The sequence below is a fragment of the Camelus bactrianus genome, chromosome 3 (assembly GCF_048773025.1).
Source record: "Camelus bactrianus isolate YW-2024 breed Bactrian camel chromosome 3, ASM4877302v1, whole genome shotgun sequence".
Taxonomy (NCBI): Eukaryota; Metazoa; Chordata; class Mammalia; order Artiodactyla; family Camelidae; genus Camelus; species Camelus bactrianus.
The window spans coordinates 144006358-144025692 of NC_133541.1; positions in this window are offsets into that span (position 1 = coordinate 144006358).

Below are 19335 nucleotides of genomic sequence, written 5' to 3' on the forward strand. Positions count from 1 at the left end.
AATTTCTTTTTAATCCCTGCAACAATAAACTTTGAGAACAACAACAAAAGAAAACTAAAACCAAAAGTATGAAAATTCTATGTGACAATATTATTTGATGGTACATGTAATTAGTTAGATTAATTTTATTTCACTTAAGGAAACAATACTGTTAAAAAATTTCTATTAACATGCATAATAAAAATACATAAAAATATCAGTCACTTTTACAGAATTATTATTCAGTGTTTTACATATGCGGAGTCAGACTTGCCATGAAGCTGATGGAATTTGTTTCCGAGCACCTCATTTGTACAAACCTTTCCAGGGACCTGAAAACAGTCCTAGAATGTGTTTATAAAGTCAGTTATTTTTGTTACAATTAGAAATATATTTATAATTGTGATTTTTTCTTATTGTAATTAATATTTTATTTTGTGACTGATAGTTATTTATAATTTGTCTTCTATTTCTTAAATAGAGCCGCTTCAAAATGGAGGGGCTTTAAAAGTTAAAGGGTCATATAGCCTTGAGCTGTATTAGTTAGCTATATGAATCGACTGCATTAATTTGTTTAATTAATATGACAATATGCTTTACACACAAAGAAACAGGACAGGAAAATTAAGGAACTTCTATATGAAGGCTGTTAAGTTAATGATATAATATTCAAAACAAGGCCTTCCGGCTCTTGAGTCCCTGTTCTGAAAGTCCACACTTATAGACATAGATATTAACACAGATGGAACTCCAGACTCAGTCATACATGTATGAGGTATGGCTCAATTTATGTAAAATTCCAAACAGGCAAAAATAAATGGCATGTTTTACAGATACATACATTTACAGTAAAAATACGAAGACTAGCAAAGAACTGGTTAACATAGGACTCATGGTAGGAGTTACCTCTAGAGAAAAAGGAGAATTTAGTGGGGAGGAGCCTCCAAGGGCTTCAAGTGTCTTTGCCATTGTATATTTTTAAATGATTATTAATTCTACAGTTATCAGAGTATTATTTTACTTTAAGTCGTATGTAGCTTATAGATACCCTCATGTGTGCAATACATATAAAAAATTCAATAAAAATTGTCACATATTTCAAAGTACATAGGTTCCCCTAAGTATACATAGAAAATCCCACATCTCTTTCTTATTGCTTTAAATAGACAGGAACTGTATTTTTTAATTTAATGGAATAAAAATAAAACATTTAGATTTTAAGCTATATTTTGGCATATTTCAAAGGAGAACACATCTTTATTTTGGTTTCATCATGAAATATTAATAACATAATAACCAAAAATACCTGGAATCTTGGTAACCATGAATAATTAGTGATTTAATCACATGTATTATAGAGACCTGGTTCCATCTAAGGATAGACACATGGAAAGAGTGTCATACTTATCAAACCATAAGAAGAAGCTGGGAAATCTGCAAAATCACACTGCTGCTGAACCCATCAGAGTGCTGACTTTGAATGGTTACCATCAGGGTAAAATTTGAGGAACGCTGGCATGAGCCTCCAGACAGACAAGACACTGGCAATCCCTCACCTGTCCCAGAGCACTGAAAGTGTTAGGTAGTTAGATAAGTGGGGGCACCAGGCAGACAGGTGGAGGAGAGAGAGGATGGTCTGGATGATGGTGGCATGCCTGCCTCCAGCATAAAGGGGCTTTACTTCTTCTAAGTGAGTGCCAGCAAGAAACCAGTTAGAACTAAAAGGCTGGAACTTCATGGTAGTGACAAGGACCTAACCGGAAATGACACAGTGCTCATTGTAATATAATTAGCATTGAGGTTCGGGCCCCTCCATGGGTTTTTCTGTGTTCATCATGGATAAGGGCATTCACAAAGGGGGACAAACATGACTAAGCACTCCAGGGGCAAGAGCCATCAATCAATCAAAAGACCACCTCTAAGTGAGGGTACAAGAGGAAGGAGCAAAGACCATTGCTGTGTGCACTTGGATCAGCCTGCCTCCTGTTCTTGGAGGGGTACCTCACCTTTCCTAATAAAATCTTTCACTGCACAATGCTTTCATCTCCCATGTGAATTCTTATCTTTTGAGTAAGTCAAGAACTGGGGACTTTTCCTTCCCTCTTTTAGGGTAACAGAAGGAGACAAGGTGGGGATGCAAACAGATACAAAAGTATCAACTAACTCCTTAATGAACTGCTCAAAGCTGAGCACTCCCAGTTGGGAGAGTATAGAGTCCTGGGAGCACAGATGGTCGCAGCCCCTTCTCCATGGACCTCACTGTTTGCTTGTGAAAAAGCCTGGGGGCAGGAAAGAGTGGAGAAAGCCTCCCACAGTTGGTGTGTTCCTGTTGCCCTGGGATGGCACTGCTGAGGGAGAAAACAATTCTTACCTGGATGCTTTCCCCAGTGGAATAATGTCTTAAGAAGCTGAAAATAAAGGGCAGTAAATCCTGTCACTTTCAGGGGGTTGAAAACTCAGAGTTTGGTTAATGGATACAGGCAGACATCCTCCTAGTTTCAGAAAATTTAAGATTTCTTTTTACCATGGAAAGCAGGGCAGGATCACCAAGGAAACTTGGCTCCAATGACTCAGAGACACGTGAGCTACCTAAGACTGATGCTAAATGAGGAAAATGTGGAAAGCCTCTTTGTTCCTCATCACCTGAAGTAACCAGGACTAAGAAACAAGCAACAGCAGACCAACCCCCAGCAGAGGGATAAGAGCACACAGGGACCAAGATGCAGGGTCACAGGGAACATCTCCAACTGAAGGTGGACCAAGCACATTCCAGAATAAAATTCAGATATTCTATCAGTCTAGCTCCCGCCCTAACCACAAGGTGACACTGAAGGAACCTGAGGTTGGCCATGCATGGCAGGTAATTGAAACTACCAGCAAAACAGAAACACAGCTCAGTTCCTCAATGAAAGCCTAGCAGGAAAAGAGGTGTGCCTATTTCCAGCCTTAAACATTATTTACTTAGGCTTCTGACCCCCTACATGGAATATGTAGATTTCAACTAAAAGTTATGAGACCTATGAAATGGAAAGAAAAAAGAATCCACTGTTGAAAGATAAAACAAATAATAGAAGTGAAAATCAGACAGGGAATATAAAATCACTATGATTAATACATCACACGCTCCAGTGAAAAGACTTGAAGACATTCATGAATAGATGGGTCATTTCAGCAGAGAAATGGAAACAATAAGAAAATGTCAAAGAGCAGGCTAGGAATAAATTTAAACACATGCCCAGCAAAGGGAATGAAGAATGTCTTTTACAGGCTCATTAGTAGGCCTGACACATTCAAGGAAAGCCTTGGTGGACTTGAATATAGGTCAACAGACATTACTCAAATGAAAACAAAAGAGGAAATTCTTGGAAAATTTTAATAATTTAAATTTAAAAGAACAGAGTATCCAAGAGATGTAAGCCAATCAGTCTGAAATATATTTAATTGAAGTCCCAGAAGGAAAAAGAAAGTAAAAGAATGAGGGAAAAAAATTGCAAAATGAATGGTCAAGAATTTTCAACAAATAATGAATTAAAAAACTATCTAGAAATAAATTCATACTGCTAAAGGCCAAAGATGAAGGGAAGCATTAAACTCTGTCAGAGAAAATTACATGATCATCTTTAGGAAATGGGGTGTCTCCCAGGTGTTTGAGACCAGGTGGAACCAGAATAAAGTTATCAACGTGCCTAAAAAAATGATGTAAAATTTAGAGGAGTGAATGATCCGCCAAAGGGGTTAAGAGAAATCAGAGAAGGGAGGTAACAAGGTCAGTTATCCCGTGTAAAGTATGCTTTTCCTGGCTAGAAGTTGGATCATCCTGTCATATATAGTGTACAAATCAATGAATCAATTAATTAACTGTATGAACATATATAAATAACTAATAAAGACAATTTAAAATTATATTCTGATGCTATTATATATTCAAATGATAAAACAAAATATGTCTCGGTATTTGTACTCAAATAATATACATTTCTGATGTTTTTTTTTAATGTAAGTATAGTCAGTTTACAATGTATCAATTTCTGGTGTACAGCATAATATTTCAATCAGACATATACATACATATATCCCTTTTCATATTCTTTATTACAGGTCACTGAAAAATACTGAACATAGTTCCCTGTGCTAAACAGTATAAGCTTGTTGTTTATCTATCTTATACACAGTAGTGTCAGCAAATCTCAAACTCCCAATTTATTCCTTCCCACTCCCTTTTGATTTGCTTTTCAATAACATTTGCTTCTTTCTTTCAATGTAATTTCAATAATTACCTTTCCAATATCTCAGGTTGACTTTAATATTCTACTAAGTTGAGCTTAATATTCATTGACAGATATTTTAAATTTCATAGATTCAACTGACAAATAATACTATGCAAAATGCACTCAACTTTACTACTGTGAATCATGTCTTGAATCAGAAGAGCTCTGGGACCCTGAAGAAAGCAAGCACATCAGTCAAGCACTAATCCAGAGGCAGGAACCATGTGGTACCTTGAATGTGGACATTTTAATTAAAAGTATTAACTATAACAGGGAAACATCTACTAGAATGTAAAGGGTCCTATAGAAAATCTAGAAATAACAGATAAAATAACAACCAGATCTCCTAGAGATGAGATCATGAACCACAGGGAGAGACTCATTTCCTGAAGTGTGGAGAACATCCAGACCTCTTTTTAGAGGGTGGGTATATCTATGGCTCATGAGAGAGTGGAGAAGTTCACCGAGGCCACAAGCCTCCCAGGGAGTACAGGAAGAAATTTTAAATAGGAGGTACCCTGCTGGAAAATCCCCACTAAGAAGCCACTGTGGAGTTGGTGGAGAAATCTACCCCCCAGGAATATCCTGAGCTGCTTATAAGTCAGGTACTTCTGGAGTCAAGGGACTGGAGGAGCTATGCCCTCTGCTGAGCTTGGAAGTTGACATGGTGCAGGAGCCTGCCTAGGAAAACACAGCAGACTTGGAAGAGAAACCCCTTTCTTACTCTAGTGTCTCTCTGGTACTCTCTACTAACAAAGCATGCCATCTGCCACAGAAGAAACATCTACAGGGTCCAAATATATTATTTCAGAGCAGTCATTTAAGGGTGGTTTGCAGCAGAGAGTCAATGCACTGATAACAAGTATATTACATTTTAATGTCTCTCAAGAAAAATGCATCTGGAAAAAAAAACATGGTCAGCTATCTGGTCTAGTTTGAGCCACAAATTTTTCACTACACGCACTTGCTATTCTAAGTATTTGCCAATAATAAGGGGAAAGAAAGAGACAACACAGAGAAAACATTCAAAAGCATCCCAGAGCTGCTTATGTCAGTGTTTTCAATTTGTGAAATCTCATCAAGCTTTAAAGTTAAGTTTTATGCACTTGTCTTATCATTTATGTATTTCAATAAAGACTTTTAGAGTAAACCATATATGTGGCAAAGTTTAGTTTTTGATTATGTAGCACTCCATAGAATTCATGTATTTAGCTCTATTGACACATGGATTTCTTTATATTTCAATTGTCAATTCAACTGCAAGGACTCTGAATTGAACATAACTGTATTTCCAGGCTCTCAATAAAGATTTTTTTTTTAAATTGAAGTATGAGTGTATTTTGGAAGGAAAGAAATGTCAATCATGCAAAATATGTGTTTTCTTTGACTTCTTAGAGGTTCCTAGTTTGCCTCTAACTGAAAGTTATAGTCATTATAAATGCCATCAGGAAGCTAGTAATTATTGTATGGTAATTATTTTATAGTAAAAAACCAAATGACCCTCATTTCATTCACTAAGTTCTTTTATTTTAAACTGAAGTATTTTTGACTTACAATATATTAGTTCTGGTGTACAGCATGGAAATTTTATATTTTTATAGATTATACTGCATACAAAGCTATTATAAAATAGTGACTATTTTCCTTGTGCTATCCATTAGGTCTTTTTGTATCTTGTTTTATGCATAGTAGCTTGTATTCCATAATCCTCTATAATAGCTTTGCCCCACCCCACACCCCTCTCTCCTGACAACCAGCAGTCCATTCTCTGTATATGTGAGTCTGTTTCTGCTTTGCTATATCTGTTCTAATTATTATTATTATTAATATTAATATTATTATTATTATTATTATTAATTATTATTACTACTGTCTTCACCCTTCATTGGAGAATCAGTCCCTGTCTTAGAAGACAGGTCTTCAACAGTGTTATTAACAAGCGAATCACCTTTTGTGGTAGGCTAATTTCATTCATGGTCTCTTTAATTCTTTTCTAAATCCTGTCATTTACTTTGTAATTTTCTGCTTTTCCCTTTGACAATGGACTTTTCTACATTGCAAGCTCTGGTCAAAGCAATGTTAACAATTTTGATATAAGCTGAAAATTAATTGAAGATAGAAGAGTGCACTTTTGATTGTCCTGTTCATGACATGACCTACTCTCTCTTGAATCCTCACCATCAACCTGAGAATGAGCTGAGACTAGCTTCCTGGCAGCTAAGAGACCCCATCAAGCTGGGTTAAGTCACCCCAGCTGAAGCCAGCCAAGTCTGGTCAGTTCACTACTGACTCATAAGTTTATTATACAGGAGAAAGAACCTTCAGCAATGTCATTCCAACTCAATTCAGATTAGCAAGACCTCCAAACTGAGTCAAAACCTTGCAAAAAAAAAAAAAACAGGTAGATGTGATTTTAAGTCACTATATTTTGATATGTCATGGGAAAATATCTACATAGCAAAACTTTTCACTTCTGGCAGAAGTTTTCTCTCTCACTCAATGTTTTAAAATTTAAAAACAATGTTTTTTGTTCCTTAGGAAATATTATTCATAGCACTCCTCTCGAGTTTTATGCATTGACAGGGAATTAAGAACCAGAAAAAGCACTGATATTCTTATATGAGATGGTCATGTGAATTTATTATAGTTCAAAAACATTTTTCTTCATCCCAGCAAGAGAAATTGTGAATCTAAATTTCACTATAACTAAGATACAAAATATTACATACTATGAACTTGTAGGGTTCCTTGGGAAGAGTTAAAATTTAAAGTTAAAATCTACAAGTGTTGAGTCCACCAAATGAGAGAATTGATTAGAAACTAAGAATGGTTTTTACTAATTATTTTTGGATCTAGAGATTATCATATTATCTGAAGTCAGAGAAAATCAAATATCGTATTATTTACATGCCGAATCTAAAAATGATACAAATGGACATATTTACAAAACTAAACCAGACTTACAGACATAGAAAACAAACTATGGTTACAAAAGGGGAAAAGGCAGTAGAGGGATAAATTAGGAGTCTGGGATCAACAGACGCACAAGGTATAGCACAGGGAACTATATTCAATCTCTTGTAATAACCAATAATGGGAAGGAGTCTGAAAAATAATATATATATACTAAATCACTATGCTGTACAGCTGAAATTAACACAAAATTGTAAATCAACTATACTTTAATTTAAAAAAATAAAATAAAGCCAGCAACCTCTTGGTGATGGTCATTGTGAAAACAAAAACAAGCAAACAAAAATAAAACAAAAAGACAATACTGGTGATCTGATTCCCTCATTAACAGATGTTGCAAGAGTTAAGTGAATTTCTTTTCAAAATTATTTAGAAATATTTTACAATAAAAAAGTGATAATTGAATAAGTGTAGGCTTAATCATTGTTACACCAAGTGTGTGTGAACCCATAGGTTATTAAAAAAACAGGGCAAATTTAATGACTGACAATCAGGCAATTATGAGAACAGCTGCCAAAACCAAACTGTCCCAAGTCCTGAATCATTGTGAAAACTCAGGGAAAGAACCTGTGACTTGACGAATAGCCAATAAATATAATTTATGTGAGAAATGTATTACTATATTTTATGAAGATTTGTATGTGTGTCACTTGGTGATGCCATGTGTTGGGCTCAGCTGTGATTCATGAGTCAAGAGAGAATGGGGAGCGTTGCTCTGCTAATTGCACACACCACAGCTAAAACATACATCATATTCCAAAAAAAGACTCTTTTTTTTTTTATTACTTTTAAAATGTCTGTCTGTTTTGGAGACAAGAATAAACAAGAATTTTAAAAATGAAGAGCACTAAAAACATTCTGTAAGACTATATTTTTGAGAAATGTTTATTGAGCACCTCATCTTTACCAGCTAATATGAGTCACAGGCAAAGACTGCCTAACTCTCCTTTCAGAAGTTGAATGGGAAGAAATAACTTCCTTTTAACTAATAACAAAGGAAAAGATATAATTGATGTTGAGGACCTGAAAAAAGCCATCTGATTCTTATTCTACTTCTAATCTTAAATAATTTCAACTCTCCAATTTTATGTTTGCTTATATAGCTAAGAAGATACTTACAGTATTCTTGGATGATGATTATTTATCATCTCTAAATGTTTTTTATTTTGACCTATCCTTTCTGCTTCTTTGAGCTACATTGGATGATATTATCTACCCACATGTGTGCAATAATTTTCCCATGAAAATTAAGCTTCTTAGAGAAAATCTATTGTTGCTTGGGTTAACTTTACAGCCCTTCAGATCCAATTATTTATTTAGGCCATTAAGTGTTTGAAAAATGAAGACTTAGATTTGAAACCCAATTTGGTCACTGACTGGTTTCAAGAAATTGGAGAAAATTATTTCCTTTATCTCTGTTTTGATTTCCATATGTACAAAATTGGAATTAAAACATTTGCTCACTTTATCTCACAGATAGGTGTAAGGGGAACATGAAATGCAGTTTCAGAAAGAACTTAGTAAATTACAATGAAACGTGAAGCATATTCTCTTAATGATAAGGAATTAAAAGTTCATAAATTGACATATTTGATTTCTCATGCACTGGAGATTTCTAAATGGGAGTAAACCTTTTAGGGTTGTAAGGATGAAAGTTTTATAATTACTTCTAGCCATTCATTCCAATATCACATCCCTGTATTCTTTGTGAGGTTGGTAAATTTAAGATGTTCTGGGTTCCCTTATAAGTGAAGCTGCATATTCTTGCTTTCTCAGGGAAGGACTACATTTCTAAGGGTCTCTTTCATTTTGGCTGTGAGGGATCAGACAGCTTCATTGTTCAGATGATAGTTTCACATTCAGAGAAAAATAGGAAGGAAAAGAATAACTGGAAATCAAGCTATTTTCACAATTTGGAAAATTTATACACATTTCTAAAATCATGAAAAATCATACAGTAAAAAGATATGACTATAAATCTTAAAAGAGCAATTCTAATGGGTTTCTAGACTGAATATATTATAATGCCTTTCTAGGAAATCATTAGTACATATCACTAAAAAATATTTCATATCTTAGGTTAACAGTTATAAGGGGGGAGACATATGGTACAATAAAAGAAAATGTCATGAGTGGTTTTTTTTTTTTTTTGAGAGTTTTAAATTTTATATCAGAAAAGAATATCTTATTGCCTCTCCAATTTTATCTCCTGCCATTAGACTTGGCCCAGGGAGGCCTCATTCAGACCCTCCAGCAGCCCAGGATCCTTGGTATCTTGTGGTCCACATATTTGTCACCTGGGATACACTTTTCAGAATATCTCCTACATATCCTTGAGACATTAAGTCTCTTCTGGGATAACATAAATTAGGTCCCCTTTGTAAAATCTATCACTTGGCATGTTGTCAAATAATTTAAAAAAAAAAAGTCCTGTGTTTGTGGTGAACATGAGGTTGTAATATTCTGCTGAATACAATCCTCACTGGTATATTTTTATAGTTGTATAATGGGTATATTTTTGCTGAATATCTTTCAGGTTAAGAAATATTATGTTGCTTTAATTTCCTTAAATCAAACCACTTGCATATTAACACCTCTTCCTTATGTGGTGAGAAATATTTATTCTATTCAGCCGTTACTCAATAGGGAGCTGTTTCCTCCTCACTGGCATTTTTACATTTGACCCTTGGGGACATTCACTGGCTGGTAAGTTAGACAATGCTCTCCCCTACACACAGACTCCCTCCCTGACATGATCTATTCAGCACATCAATCTTAGTTCTCTGCTCTTTTTGAAAGCATCCAAACTAGTTGGCTAATGTCCTATCACTACTATCATTCACATAGACAGAATTGAGTTTGTCAGGCTCCAGGACAAAAGCCTATGTCTAATTTAAGTCCAACTATAGGCAATTGCAAAGGATTTACTTGAAGAAATTCACAGGGGAAAGCTGCTCAGCCCACCCAGACTCAGTGCCCAGCCAATGAATTGCAGTCTCAGAACCCAGGGACCCTAGTCATGCATGTCTTTATGCTTACCTCATTTCCTGGCCCAGGCCCTCCTCTTGGAGGCTTCATCATCAGTGTCTCACTGCAGAGGAGGCTCTCAGGCACCTCTGCCCTGATAACCTTATCAGGGACCCTTGAAAATATTTTTCTCTGTGGTATCCTAGCCCTTACCCTTTGGCTCCCCACAGACCTCAGATCCAACATGACAGGAGCATTTGGTTTGGGGGCTCCCTGGAAAGTAAGACAAATATTTTCATTGATCCACCTGACCATTGTCTTGGGCAATATCCTGGGGGAAAGTGAACCACCATAGGTGCTGGCACTTTCTCCTGTTTAACCTCTAACTGTGTCATCTCAACAAGTGATAGAAAGCTTGACTGTTACATTCATCTTGTCTTTTGTCTTGATCAACTACTTCAACATCTGACAGCTTATCTCTCTTTAGCTCAGCAGGCTCTGGGCAAGACCCAGAGATGGTGCACAGCAACAAATGCAGCATGTAGTAATAGAGCCAGAGCTTAGGAAAATACTCTATGAAAATAATCATTTGGGGCCATGCAGCTGCCTTTCAGTTATACTCTTTTTGCGTTTACACATTTTGGAATACTCTAATTCTAAAATTTGAATATTCAAATTAGTTTCTCACCATTGTCCGTTTAAGTCCAGAATAGCCACAATTCCCAGGACACAATGCTTCTCTGACTTTGAGGAGGAGAGTTACCTTGGTCTCTCACTCTTTGCTGTGTAGGATACAGTTGTAAGAATAAAACAGGAATTAACATGTATTAAACAATCCTGTCAAATCTGTGACAGGAAAATCTTCTTTCTGTGTTATCCTTCCAAGGCTTAATTTCTCCTGTATCTTAAGTCAATTGCTCTCTTTCTGGGTCACACCTGCTACATTGCTTCTGTTTCCTGTGTGTTAAATATTTATGCTAGTGGGTTTTTGACAGCATTCTCTCTTATGATCTTCCCCTCCCCTCTACTCCTCTTCTCTTTCCTTATTTTTTGGGGTTTGTGTTTTACAATTGTACTTTGTTTGTTTGTTTGTTTGTTTATGCATGTATGCTTTCTGATGGAAAGGATAGTTCACCAACTTCTGGCCACTCTGCACTGTTACATAGTGTGAGAACTTAATGACAATACAATGGGGAAATGGAGAATGTGCACACAATCAGAAAAGTGAATCTTGTATCACTCTTGTTGTCATGCTTTATTCCTCTTGACACTATATTTTTTTATTCTGGAATTTGCCATGCATCAGTGTTTCATGCAGATTGATTGGGTGGGAGCGGTGCAGGGAAAAAGACACCATTTGTACCCTTGACTCATACAACATGGTTCCTTGACTCTGTTGAGAAATTCCAGATCACTTTTTAAAATATAAACATTTTTCCCTAAGGGAAAAACTAGATTTTGAAAGGAATAAAATCAGAAGAATATATGTCCTATGGAAAAACATGACTGGCAGCTTCAGGTTTAAAACAAGAAAGAAAAGAAAATAGTAGAACAAAATGTATGGTTAACCATATTTTTTTCTAAAACTGAGTTTCATACTTGTTTCTATTTATTTACAATCCCCAAGTTTGAAATGGAGAATATAACTAGTCTCTTAAAGTATTAATTCTCAAACAGTATTTTAATATTTTAAAGAAGAAAATATTTTGAGTTTATTCCTTTAATAATCTTACAACAATTAATTTTTGAATGTCCTAAAAATAGCTTTAAATGCATCTGAAACTATATACATCAGATATGTTATTAGGATCTGATAGACAGCATAATATCAATAGATGAGAAATATCATCTGCAACCCTTCTTGTCTTCCTTTATGAGTATGGAAATGAGATACTGTCAAATATCTCTTTTCAATTATCTATTTTCAAATATCCATTGTCAATTGCTCAATGTTTTGACATTGTCTGGGGTTTTTTTGACTTGTAATAAATCACAATTGCCACAGATCCAAATTTTTTAAAAAGCAACTTCCTTAGAAAAAAGTGTTCCGAAATTTGTATTATAACCAAATAAACTGACTTTTTTATTTTCTTTGATGTAGGGCAGCTCTCAGAGGGTATTATGCCCCTTTGGAGAATTACTGAGGAACAACACTGATAGAAAGTGAATACTGTTTGGAAGAAATCTGTGAGAATCAGATTTGTAAGAGGACAATAAAACATGTTTTACTATTGCATTATTCAGTAACCGTTTGGTTAAAAGTGACATTGATTCAAACTAGTTTAAGCCATAAAAAATTACTTATCTGTCCATACTTTGAGAAGGATAGATACTGTGATAAGGGAAATAAGAATTATCATGGTTCTTAGTGAACTGAAAAAAAATTAATGAGAGATAGAAAGTGTGATATAAGCAAGGTTTTTATTAGTAAAGTAAAAAGGTACTAAAAGAGAGTACACTCCTGAGAATCAGGAGCAGGCCAACCGAGGGGAAAAATGCTTATTTCAGATGAGAATGGATTCCAGGCTTCAAATATGTAACTAGCAACCTATATCATTTTCTGCATCTCATTTCTGACTTCTTTCTGAGACACCCTCTCTTCATCATTATGAATGCTGCTCAGAGTTCCAGTTTAACAAAGAACTTATTTTTCAGGACCTCACATGCAGAGATATCCTCCTTTCCAAATTCCACGTTGAAAACTCCACATATGTCTACTTCTACCACCCAGAAAAAAGAATCAATCAAGATAAATCAAATTAATCAAGCAATCAGGCAAGCAAGCAATCCCAATTCTGTCTTGCTTAGCTTAAACCACATAATCATCCTTAAACCAATTGCAATCTGTGGAAGATACATTCGAACTGAAATGTTGGTCTCTGTGTTTTGCAGTGACTGCTTCTTGACAAATTATCAAAACTTTTGTTGTGAAAATTCATTTTGCTGTTTGGTTCTGTGGGTCAGTGTTTCAGAAAGGGAATGGAAGGGAAGCCTTGTCTGCTTCACTTGACATCTGCCAGGGCATCTCAGAGTCAGGGGTCTGAAGTAATCTAAAGTCTCTCTCACTCATATGTCTGCAGGTTGAAGTTAGAGGGAGTTGGACAGCTTAGGGACAGAATAGACAGGAATCCTATGGCATCTCTTCCTTACTCCATGTGGTCTCATCACCTGACCTCAGCATGAAGCTTAGGGTAATCAGGCTTTTAATGTGTCAGCTCAAAAGTTCCAGAACAAGAGATCCAGGTGGAAGGAAGTTGCGTTTCCTTTTTCTTTGAGTCACAAGTTATACAATGTAACTTCTGACACATTATATTCATTAGAAATGAGTCAATAAACCAGTCCATATTCCAAAGTCTCATATATCTTGTGAGAATTTGAGAACATGTTTGAAACAACCTCAATGTGCCTAATTTTGGGAATGGTAAATGACACATTTTGGTAGAAATTTCCACAAAGTAGAAGAATAGATAACCAAAAAAAGGGGGTGTATGTGTTTGTTACAACCATGTAAGAAATAAATATATAATAATCACAATCAGTTTTAGTTTTAATGGTCCAATATGCTATAGATATTATCTTATTAATTATAATTTGCTGTTACAGTTGTAATAAAGTTAACAATTATTTATATCATCTCTGAATTATCATTAAGTCTTGTTCATTGTTAGACATTTTAATCAATCTTTCTATTTAAGAGTATTAATTTTCCTTTTTCTATCAATTGGTTAAAATAGATCTTTATTTATTTATTTTTTTTTAGGCAAAGTAAACAGGTTTAAATTATTCTTGAGTCCTGTTTAATTTAAGTGGATTTTATCTTGAAAAGGAATATCTGATCATGAGCTTTTATTTTCAATATTAAACTATGGATGATGCTGTGAGTTTATTTTTTCTTCTATCATTTTGTGTTTCAAAAGAAAATGTGAGGAATATGAGTTTGTTTATTTGCTATTTTTAGTATGAAGCTAACCTTTATCTTTGACTTTTCTGTTATATATTTTATGGGATGAATTTCCTTCCTCTCTCCTCTGTGTTTACATGTAGGTGTCTTAAGAATTATATTACATGTAACATAGGGAGCATTTCATTGCACATGCAATGATTTTTAAACATTTTTATTTGTCTAGAAAACATATCCACACTACAATTTTGGCTACCACTTCTTCCCTTTTTGTTCTGTTCTATCAGTAATCACCAGTAATCTGCATTTTAGAATCAACAGTTTACAGCTTCTATAGATACTTGCATATTTTTTCTGTTAATTTTCATCTTGTCCTGTGAATTCAGGGAAACCTTTTCAAATTGTTCCCCATGTCACTTAATCAATAACATTCTTCTGAGAATTCAAAACAATTTCCCAAACATTTTCCAAATTATGGAACAGATCATTTTCAGAATTAATACCCTCCTTTAAGTGTTTTGTATTTTGTTCAATATATTTGATTCTGCACTATACTTTCATGGCTCACAAGTTGTTAGTAACTATGTTTTTCTTTTAATATCATTTGAATTGTAATCCCTCCAAAATTGTTTATCAAGAGGTGGGTTATGTTAACTTGATCTCTATCCTTCTGACAGTGCCACACCATCTTGAATAATGTAACTTATAGAAAGTTTTGAAATTGGGAAATGTGAGTCTTCTACCTTTGTTTTTCTTTTCCATTTTTGTGGTATCCTGGACCCTTGAATTTCCATATAAATTTTACAGTCAGCTTATCAATTTCTGTGAAAAAGTTAGGTAGAATTTCAATAGGGAATTCACTGAATCTAAATCAGTCTGGGAACTACTGATCCCCCCAAAATATTGTTTGCCAATGTATGAATACAAGATTCCTTTCCACTTATGTAAGTTTATCTTAATTTCTTTAAAAGAGGTTTTAAAGTTTTCAGTGTACAAGTCTTATAGTTCTTTTGATAAATAGATTTTAAACATTTTATTCTTTTATATGCAAGATCATAAATGTATGAAATTTGTCCACTGCTATTGTATAGAATTACAACTAATATTTTATACAGATTTGATATCCAACAATCTTGCTAAACTCATTTGTTACTTGTAATTGTGTTTGAGTGTGTGTGAAATACTTTGTAATTTCTGTATCCACTCACATGTCATCTGTAAGTATATGGAAACATTTTTATATTTAGCAAGGCATAACTCTTATATTTTCCTTTAGTTCATTAAACATGATTTAATTTGATTCTTGGGAGATATTTGTAGAAGTTGATATAAAGTCTTTGTAAAGTGTATCCCACATCTAAGTTTTCTCAGGGACAGTTTCTTTACTCTTTTTTCCCTATTGTGTAGCATAGTTTCGTGATTCTTTGCATGTCTCATAAATTTGTTTGTTTTTTTTTTGTTGTTGAAAACTGAACATTTAAAGTAATATAATGTGGCAATTGTGGAAATAAGATTTTTGTTCTTACTGCTTTGTTTTTTTTTTTTTTGGTACATTTCCTGAACAAACCTGTAAAGTCTGTGTTCTATATCACTTGTCACCAGAACTACCTCTTTTATTAGCTTAGCGGTCACCTAATAAGTGCACATATTTTACTTAAATGCGATGTTCCAATAAGTCTCCTGGATATTGCTGAGGGGTTTTATGTGCATGTTAGACACATCTTTAATGCTCCTTCAGTTTACACTATGCTTCATCTCTCACTTTGAAGTTTCAATATCAGCCAGAAGTGAGATATTAAGACCTTCTTAGTTCCTCCTGGGCTTAAAAACTGCCCTATACATGAACTTCCACATTCTCAGGAATATATCAGAGCTATTTAAAAACCCCTATGGATGTCCTATTTTCCAATTTTTCCTTTTAAGTCTTTTGGTCATCTTCCCATTTGCTCCAGGTGTTGTTATTGGCTCAAGCAGTTGTGGTACTAAACAATTATGGCTGATGGTTTTTAACACGTGTCCTGGGGTAAAAATTTCCACTCTACATGCTGACTCGTATCAAATAAAAAGCAGCTGTTGAATTTGGGTTTACAGGGGGCTGCCATGCCAAATAATAATAAAAGATATCTGCAGGAATAAGGCTCTATGGGGTAGTCCAAATCTATTCTACCCTATTGGGACACCAACTTCAGGAAGTGCTTTATATTTGTTTATATTTAAATAGATACATAAAAGTACTTAAAGAATATTATCCTATTAATGCAATGAACAGAGGGTAGCTATTTTAAGATTGTAAATGATATATAACTTTCTGTAAAAGTTAAATGTACTAGAAAAATTTATATGGGTTTTTTTGGTATTAGTTTCAGGTATGCAGCATAGTGATTCAGTATTTTTGCAGATTTTATTCCAGTATGTGTTATTATAAGATATTAGGTGTAATTCTCCATGTTATACAGTAAATCCTTATTGCTCATCTATTTTATATATTGTAATTTGCATTTGCTCATTCCATATTTTCTTAAGATTGACAATAAGACCAGGTCACCCACTATCACTACCCAAACCATCATAACTTCAGTGAAGTTTAAATTATAATTCCTGACAAATTATTTTTAGTAAATACCCAACATACATACACAAGAGCATCTATTTAATAATAGTTCAATCATTTCAAAAAAAAAAAAAAAAGAACCTGGAAGACTTTTCCTACCTGAGAAGATGTCTTATTTTAAAGAAACAAAACAATGTAGTATAAACATCACAGTAAACAAATCAGCTTCTTGGAATAAATTGGAAATTTTTAAAATAGAAATAAAACACATATGAATGAATCTATTCTGTGGTAAAAGTATCGCAAAAATTGGACAAAGTGCAGCTTGTTTAAAGGAAGGTATTGGAAAAACTGAATCATGGAGAAGATTATAACTTTGGATCTCTACATATCAATATACACAAAGAACTATATGGGAATAGTAAAATTGTAAAGGTAATAGAATAAAACCAAGGAAACTATATTCACCATTGTGTTCAGTAAGGGATTTTAATAAAGCATTTGAAAGCACATATACAAGGCCAAAAATTAAAAATTCTGGTTCAGTATTGGCAAATTTAATATTGTTGTTCAATCAAAGGCACAACTAAAAAATAAGCTGAGATAATAGAGATATGAAGGTATTTGCAAAATTAGTATCTGAAAAATATTTCATATCTACACTATACAAGTTTATATCAACATAATAAAAAACAGTAGAGACCAAATGCGAAGAGGACAAAGCTCACTAATAAGCAAAGGAAAGAGGGGTCTCTGTACATGATATGTCCTTTAGTGTATATTTTCAAGATGTTTATTACAGCATTCTATGTGGAAGCAAACAATTGGAACCATCCTTGTTACTGATTACTAAAAATAACAATGTAAATGTAGGATATGTGTAATACATACGATGCCATACTAGGTAGCAAATGTAGGATATGTGTAATACATACGATGCCATAATAGGTAGCAAATGTAGGATATGTGTAATACATATGATGCCATAATAGGTAGCAAAACAAATATGTATAAACTAGAGGCCCTCAGAGCATTTTGATGGATCTTCAAACATGATGTTGAGCACAAACAAGAAGAAAAATAAAATGTCATTGTATTATCATTTCTCAATCACATTTATGCATGTAAACAATGAAGATATGCAAGAAAAATACATTATATTTAAAAGGATACATATATATTCAACATATGTGTGTAGACACATATATTCAATTATTCATGCCCAAAGCATTAGAATATCTCTGTTGGGGGAACTGGGGATATTGAAAGCATGTAGAAAGTAGAATGGGGAAATATGTACTTAATTCTTGTACTACAAGTCTGCAATAGTGAGAGGAAAAACAAAAATAGAGCTATTCTAACCTAATGGGTGAAACTTAAATCTTAACCTGTGATACACTGGTTTTATACTTTACCTCCTACAATCTCTTTTCACAATCAACCTATTATTTATATAATAAATAAATGTTAAGTTCCTGGATGCTGATGCCCAATATCTTGGATGTGTTTTCCTATAATATCAAGATAATACAGAAACCTAATTCATGGTGTTGTTTTAAAGATTACATGATTTAATATGTGAAAATATTTAGAACAATGTTTGAGACATATTAAATGCTCAGCAAAATTGCCTTCTTGAAATATTTGATTGTTTATATATATATAAAAAATTTTAAAATAAATAAAAATATATGTATGCTATAATATGTACAATTTTTAGAATAAATGATATTGCAATGTTATTTCTTCATTATTAAGTGATTAGAAATCTGAATTCAGCATTGTTTCACTTACTTCTAAGGCTTATTGGTAGTCTCAATTTTGAACTTGGTCTTTGAAAAATTTAAGAGTTTTATAGTTAAATATAACTATATACATAATATATTTAATATATGAAATATTTGTAAATAAATGTATATATACTCTTTTAAATAAAAAGGTAAGTGTTTAGATCACAGAGCAGAAAACTTAAAAAGAGCCCTGGATTCTTTTGAATGTTAATTTCCACATTCACACATCCTCAGAAATTTTGCTTTATTTCTGTGTATTCTGTGATGTTTTGGGCATTTTTTTCCTCTGTGAGTCACTTTCACCATTAGGACAGCTCATCTGATGAGTAAAATATATATAGGAGTTCCTAAAATCCCTATGCTACTCCAACCAGTCCAATATTCTGTTGTTCTCAAGGAGTTAGACAAAGCTTCTTTCCTTACTGCCTTAGCTAAGTGTTCTCAATGTCACATGACATGCATTAGGTCTTGTGGTCATCTCAGAACTGAATTCTGTGGCTAGGAGAATAGGAGTCCTTCACGGAGCTTAAGATTAATCATTCCCATCGAACTCAAGGAGAGAGTGGAATCGGAATGCCATTTCAGAAAAGAAAAATTGAGTGCTCTAGTTAGAATTCTAGGGAGTGAATCTTAAGTAAATAGCCAACAAATAGAACCTTTAAAATGAATACACAGTAGTTCCATGCATTCCCTCTAGTGTCTTTTTTTTTCTTTTTTTTTTTTCTTATTATAAAGGATTATTCAAGATGTGTGTCTCCATTTAATCTGTTTTCCTCATGTTTTTAAAGACTTTCCCAATATATCTAAGTTCTTGGCTTCTCCTTATGACAACATTTCAGATATTGACAAATCCATTGGTTTCATTTGTTCATATTGTTTGTGGAGTATTTAAATGCTCTGCTGTAA